The 5,837-nt window shown below is 42.1% G+C and overlaps 1 protein-coding gene across 4 annotated transcripts in view; it reads left to right on the plus strand.

The window, feature by feature from the left end:
* Positions 1 to 5,837, plus strand: part of GRXCR1 (glutaredoxin and cysteine rich domain containing 1) — a 304,122-nt gene that overhangs the window by 220,861 nt on the left and 77,424 nt on the right. The gene's annotated exons all lie outside the window — the stretch shown is intronic.

Raw genomic sequence — 5,837 nt, forward strand, 5'->3', positions numbered from 1 at the left:
GTGTTAGCCAGGATGGTCTCGATCTCCTGACCTCGTGATCCGCCCGTCTCGGCCTCCCAAAGTGCTGGGATTACAGGCTTGAGCCACCGCGCCTGGCCCAAATTCAGAATTCTTAACACCATGTGTACCAGAAGTCAAGAGGAAGGAGCTCAGCCAAGCATGCTTAAGGTCTGTATTAATTCTGTTCAAGTCCAGGTGCTATATGAGATACATTTATGCCCAAAGGATGTGAAAAATGCTACCTCCTTTATCTCAAAAAAGAATGTTTCGGGAAAAGTTTTTACTTTTGGAGAGCAAAAAAATTAATCAATCTAGCTCACTAAATCTGCTGGAATCTTGGTTGTATCAGTCAGTATCTTGGTTGGTGTCACAGTCTGAATGTTTGTACACTCTCAAAATTCATATATTGAAAACTATCTCCCAAGGTCATGGTAAAGGAGGTGAATCCTTTAGGAGCTGATTAGGTCACTTCCACTCTTCCCTTATGAATCCGATTACTGCTCTTATAAAAGAGGCCAAGGGGAGCTTGCTTGCCCCTTCAACCATGTGAAGACACGCGGAGAACACGCCATCTCTAAGGAATAGGCCCTCAGCAGACAAGAATCTACTAATGTCTTGCTTTTGGGCTTCCCAGCTTCCAGAACTGTGAGAAATAAATTTCTGTTGTTCATAAGTCACCCAGTTTAGGATATTTTGTTATAGCCACCCAAGCCAATTCAGACAGTTGCTAATGACAGAAATGTAAAAAAACTCATAAAAAGAAAGAAAGAGGGCCGGGCACGCTCACGCCTGTAATCCCAGCATTTTGGGAGGCCGAAGTGGGTGGATCACGAGGTCAAGAGAACGAGACCATCCTAGATAACACAGTGAAACCCCGTCTCCACTAAAAAACAAAAAATTAGCCGGGGGTGTTGGTGGGCACCTGCAGTCACAGCTACACCGGAGGCTGAGGCAGGAGAATGGGGTGAATCCGGGAGGCGGAGCTTGCAGTGAGCGGAGATAGCGCCACTGCACTCCAGCCTGGGTGACAGAGCAAAAAAAAAAAAAAAAAGAAAGAAAGAGAAATTTATTTATGGACTCATGTAAATAAATCATGGCTATGGCAAGACAGAGGAGATGTACAGTGAAAGTGGAAACACAATCAAGACCCCTTTTCTTTTTTCCTTTCTGCTTCTTCCTTCCTTCTTTTCTTCCTTACCTTTGGGAGTGGTAACATCATGTCTGGCATCTTCTATAGTTATATTCTCACAGCTTTGAAAACAGAGAGAAAGATGCTTTCTCCCTGCCAGTTCTGGCTGAAGAAGTGCCTGTGGCATAGAGGTTTGGATTGTAAGTTGAACTCTACAGAGGGTGGTTATTTTCTTGCAGACTTTTTAGGTACCTTTACAGTAAGTGCTACCAAGTGGAAGGTAGATGATGTGAAGGACACAGGCTTGGCTTTCCTCAGCCATGGAACAGCATTTAGCCACGTAGTAAAGGAGGATAATGATACTCTCTGTTTTATTTTAGAGATGGTTAGCTTATTTTATTCCTCCTTCCTCCTCTTACAAATATATGTTTTTGAGCATTGCTTTACTGTCTTACTCTCCAGTGTTTTAAAATAAACTACTGCATTATTTTATTTTAATTGTAAACAAGTTTTTCAGCCTTTTCCTTCTCTATATGTTGTTAAAATGACAAGATAAGGGCAAGCAAAAGAGTCCTTCTGGTGATTTGTTTGAATGTATCATGTTGTTCAGGACAGGCAGTTGGCTGCTGTGCAATACTCAGCCTTCAGCTTTTGGCCTGGCAATGTAGTTTCAATTTAATCAGAGGCAAGAGCTATAAAATTATACTGTTCAGAATGATGTATACCCAATGGAATAGCCATGCCACAGCAACAACCTGAATTTCCACCTCAAGTATTTGGCTAGGAGCAAATTAGTCATCATCGTTATGTTAAAAATTGTTAATGAGACAGGAAAAAGGCCACTGCAAATGCTTCCTTAAGTGACAATCATTTGATATTATACAAGCGAGATTTTGTTGGCTTGCTTATTTTGAATTAAAACACTATTGGTATTTTTCTTCTTTAAAAAAATTATATTATGTCACATTGTGTTATTACCCTAGTGTGAAAAGTGTATTCACTTTAGAATCAGACAGTCTTACATTCAAATTTTTATTGGTTCTTATTCAACAAATATGTCCTTTAGTGTCTGTCTTAGCTTATTCAGGCTGCTATAACAAAATACCCTCGACTGGGCAATTTATAGACAACAAAATTTGTTTTTCACAGTTCTGGAGCCTAGAAAGTTCAAGATCACAGGGCCAGCAGATTGCTTCCCTGATGAGGGCTTTTTCCTCGTAGATGGGAACTTTTGCTGTATCTTCACATGGTGAAAGGAAAACCCAGTTCCCTCTGGCCTCTTTTATAAAGGCACTAATCCTATTCATGAGCATTCTTCCTTCATGACCTAATCACCCCTCAAAAACTCCATCTCTTAATACTATTGCACTGAGGATTAAATTTCAACATAGGAATTTTTAGGGGACACAGTCTTTGAGACCAAAGAAGTGTCTATGATCATGTTCCAGATATTTTGTTAAGTCTAGAGGATGCAAAATTACATACCATACACTTTTTGATCTCAGGAAGTACATAATGGTGTGGAGGTAGTGCTGGGGGTGCAGAAGATGGGCAGCACACATTCCACTGAATGGAGAGTTTTGAAGGACTCCCTAGAGATAGTGCTACTTGACGTGGTTTTGGTAGGTTTCATGAATTCAAGGTATAGGAAGTGTTTGCAAGTAGAGATATTATGTAGATAGCTGGACTTCAAGTCTGGGTTGTAGGAAAAGAGCCTGAGCTGAGGATGTACATTTGGGGGCTTCAACAGCCTTCAGTTAACTGTTGAAATTTTGGGCGAGGTCATCAGAGAGAATGAGGTGGTCAGTGGACAAAACTGAGAGCTTCTGGGAAACAGAAGACTCAGGGGAAAGAGTGATCCTAGCTGAACACAGAGAAGGAGTGACCAGACATGTGAGAGAAAACTTAGGGATGAGGGATGTTACATTTGCTAATGGGAAAAGAGCCCCATGATTTTGTGACCTTAAGTAAGTTAGCAATCTCCCTGTAACTCATTTTCCTTGTCAGTGAAAAAGAAATAATAGTATCTATTGCATAGTATATTGTGAAGATTATGGCAATACATTCAATTGACATAATGCGTGGAATACAGACTTCATTCAACAAGTTTTTTTTTCCAATGTTGATTGGGTTACTGATAAAATTGTACGTGATGAAATCTGCCACTTAATGAGACTTATTATTTTGTTCAATAATTTAGTTAGATTTCCTTTCCTAATGGCTAAATCCCCAAAATTGAATAATTAGCTCCAGTGAGGAGCTCTGGTGACAAACTAAGCAGAGTCTGCTTACATTTCCAGAAACAATTCCCAACACTTTCAGAATTTTGTTTTCTTCCTTCTGATAATGATATAACAATCAATCTTGTTTTAAAAATCTGCATTTATTTTTAGTTTGAATATACAATCAATAATAAATGTTAAACTTCCTTTACAAAACTACATCAGTCATGCCAAATGGTATAGTACATGTAGTGAAAAAAGATGACTTCTGTAATTTTAACCATTATTGCACACATCTACTTGTGTATGTTTCATGTGCCTCACAATTTAGGTGTTTTAATTAAAGCAACCTAATTTGGGGAAATTGCAGAAGAGATGGGAAGGTAACGTTTTCTTGCTTTTGAAATCTCGTCATTATTTGATTTCTTTGAAGCTGAACTGAAAAATTATCTAGATTCATTTGTGGAGCACATAGACAAATTCAACCCCTGGCTTTATGCAAAAATTTAGAACATTTTCATTTGTGTCTTCCTTTTCATGTAATGCAAAGTACTTCCCTCACTTGGTCATGCTCTGTGTTTGCTTTTCACAGCAATTTCTATGGCTTTTTTAAATACCTGAAGGGAAAGCATACTGCAAGATAAGAGATAGAAACCAGTAGAAAAGATAGATAAAAAACAGGCAAATCATCTCCCCTCTTTAATGCACTTGCTTCTTTTTCATGCCCTTTCTATTTCTTCAGTAGCAAGCTGGAGAAAAGTCCTATGCACAAGTGATTGTATCGAGGGTCTTGGAAGAACAATGTGTTTCATGGTTACCTTATTAGAATTACCATCAGACTGTGTTTCTAGAGCAAGTTGATAAACATGAGAAAGATGTTGTCCAATAAGCCCTTTAGTCCTATGCCTGTGACTTGGTATTTAAAATCCATCTGTCTGTGATAGGCTGCTGAATAACACTGCCTGCCCCCACCCGCACCCTGCTGAAAGGTGTCCCTCTCCTAATCCCTGGAACCCATGAATATGTTAATTTACAGTACAAGAGACTTTGTAGATGTGATGAAGTTAGGGATCAGGGATCGTGAGATGGGGATATTATTCTGGATTACTGGATGGACCCAGTGAAATAACAAAGGTCCTTATAAAAAGGAGGCAGGAAGGTCAGAAGCAGAAATGGAGGAAGGGACCGTGATCCACAGAACGGGGGAACCTCGAGGGTGGAGCAAGATGGCCGAATAGGAACAACTCCAGTCTCCAGCTGCCAGTGCCAGCGACAGAGAAGACAGGTGATTTCTGCATTTTCAACTAAGGTACTGGGTTCATCTCACTAGGGAGTGCCAGACAATCAGTGCTGGTCAGCTGCTGTAGCCTGACCAGCCAGAGCTGAAGCAGGGTGAGGCATCACCTCACCTGGGAAGCGCAAGGGGGAAGGGAATCCCTTTTCCTAGCCAGGGGAACTGAGACACACAACACCTGGAAAATCGGGTAACTCCCACCCCAATACTGTGCTTTACCAAGGGTCTTAGCAAACGGGCACACCAGGAGATTATATCCCACACCTGGCCGGGAGGGTCCCACGCCCACAGAGCCTGCCTCATTGCTAGCACAGCAGTCTGCGATCTAAGGGCAAGGCAGCAGCGAGGGTGAGGGAGGGGCGCCCACCTTTGCTGAGGCTTAAGCTCGAACTCGGTGGAGCCCACAGCAGCTCAAGGAGGCCTGTCTGTGACTCTGTAGACTCTGTAGACTGTCTCTGTAGACTCCACCTGTGGGGACAGGGCACAGCTAAACAACAACAAAAAGCAGCAGAAACTTCTTCAGACGCAAATGACTCTGTCTGACAGCTTTGAAGAGAGCAGTGGATCTCCCAACATGGAGGTAGAGATCTGAGAACGGACAGACTGCCTGCTCAAGTGGGTCCCTGACCCCTGAGTAGCCTAACTGGGAGACATCCCCCACTAGGGGCAGACCAACACCCCACACCTCACATGGTGGAGTACACCCCTGAGAGGAAGCTTCCAAAGCAAGAATCAGACAGCTACACTCGCTGTTCAGCAGTATTCTATCTTCTGCAGCCTCTGTTGCTGATACCCAGGCAAACAGGGTCTGGAGTGGACCTCAAGCAATCTCCAACAGACCTACAGCTGATGGTTCTGACTGTTAAAAGGAAAACTAACAAACAGGAAGGACACCCACACCAAAACCCCATCAGTATGTCACCATCATCAAAGACCAGAGACAGATAAAACCACAAAGATGGGCAAAAAGCAGGGCAGAAAAGCTGGAAATTCAAAAAATAAGAGCGCATCTCCCCCAAAGGAATGCAGCTCATCGCCAGCAATGGATCAAAGCTGGATGGAGAATCACTTTGATGAGATGAGAGAAGAAGGCTTCAGTCCATCAAATTTCTCAGAGCTAAAGGAGGAATTACGTACCCAGCACAAAGAAACTAAAAATCTTGAAAAAAGAGTGGAAGAATTGACAGCTAGA

This window comes from Rhinopithecus bieti, unplaced genomic scaffold (assembly GCF_001698545.2).
Source record: "Rhinopithecus bieti isolate Rb0 unplaced genomic scaffold, ASM169854v2 scaffold_8893, whole genome shotgun sequence".
Classification (NCBI taxonomy): Eukaryota; Metazoa; Chordata; class Mammalia; order Primates; family Cercopithecidae; genus Rhinopithecus; species Rhinopithecus bieti.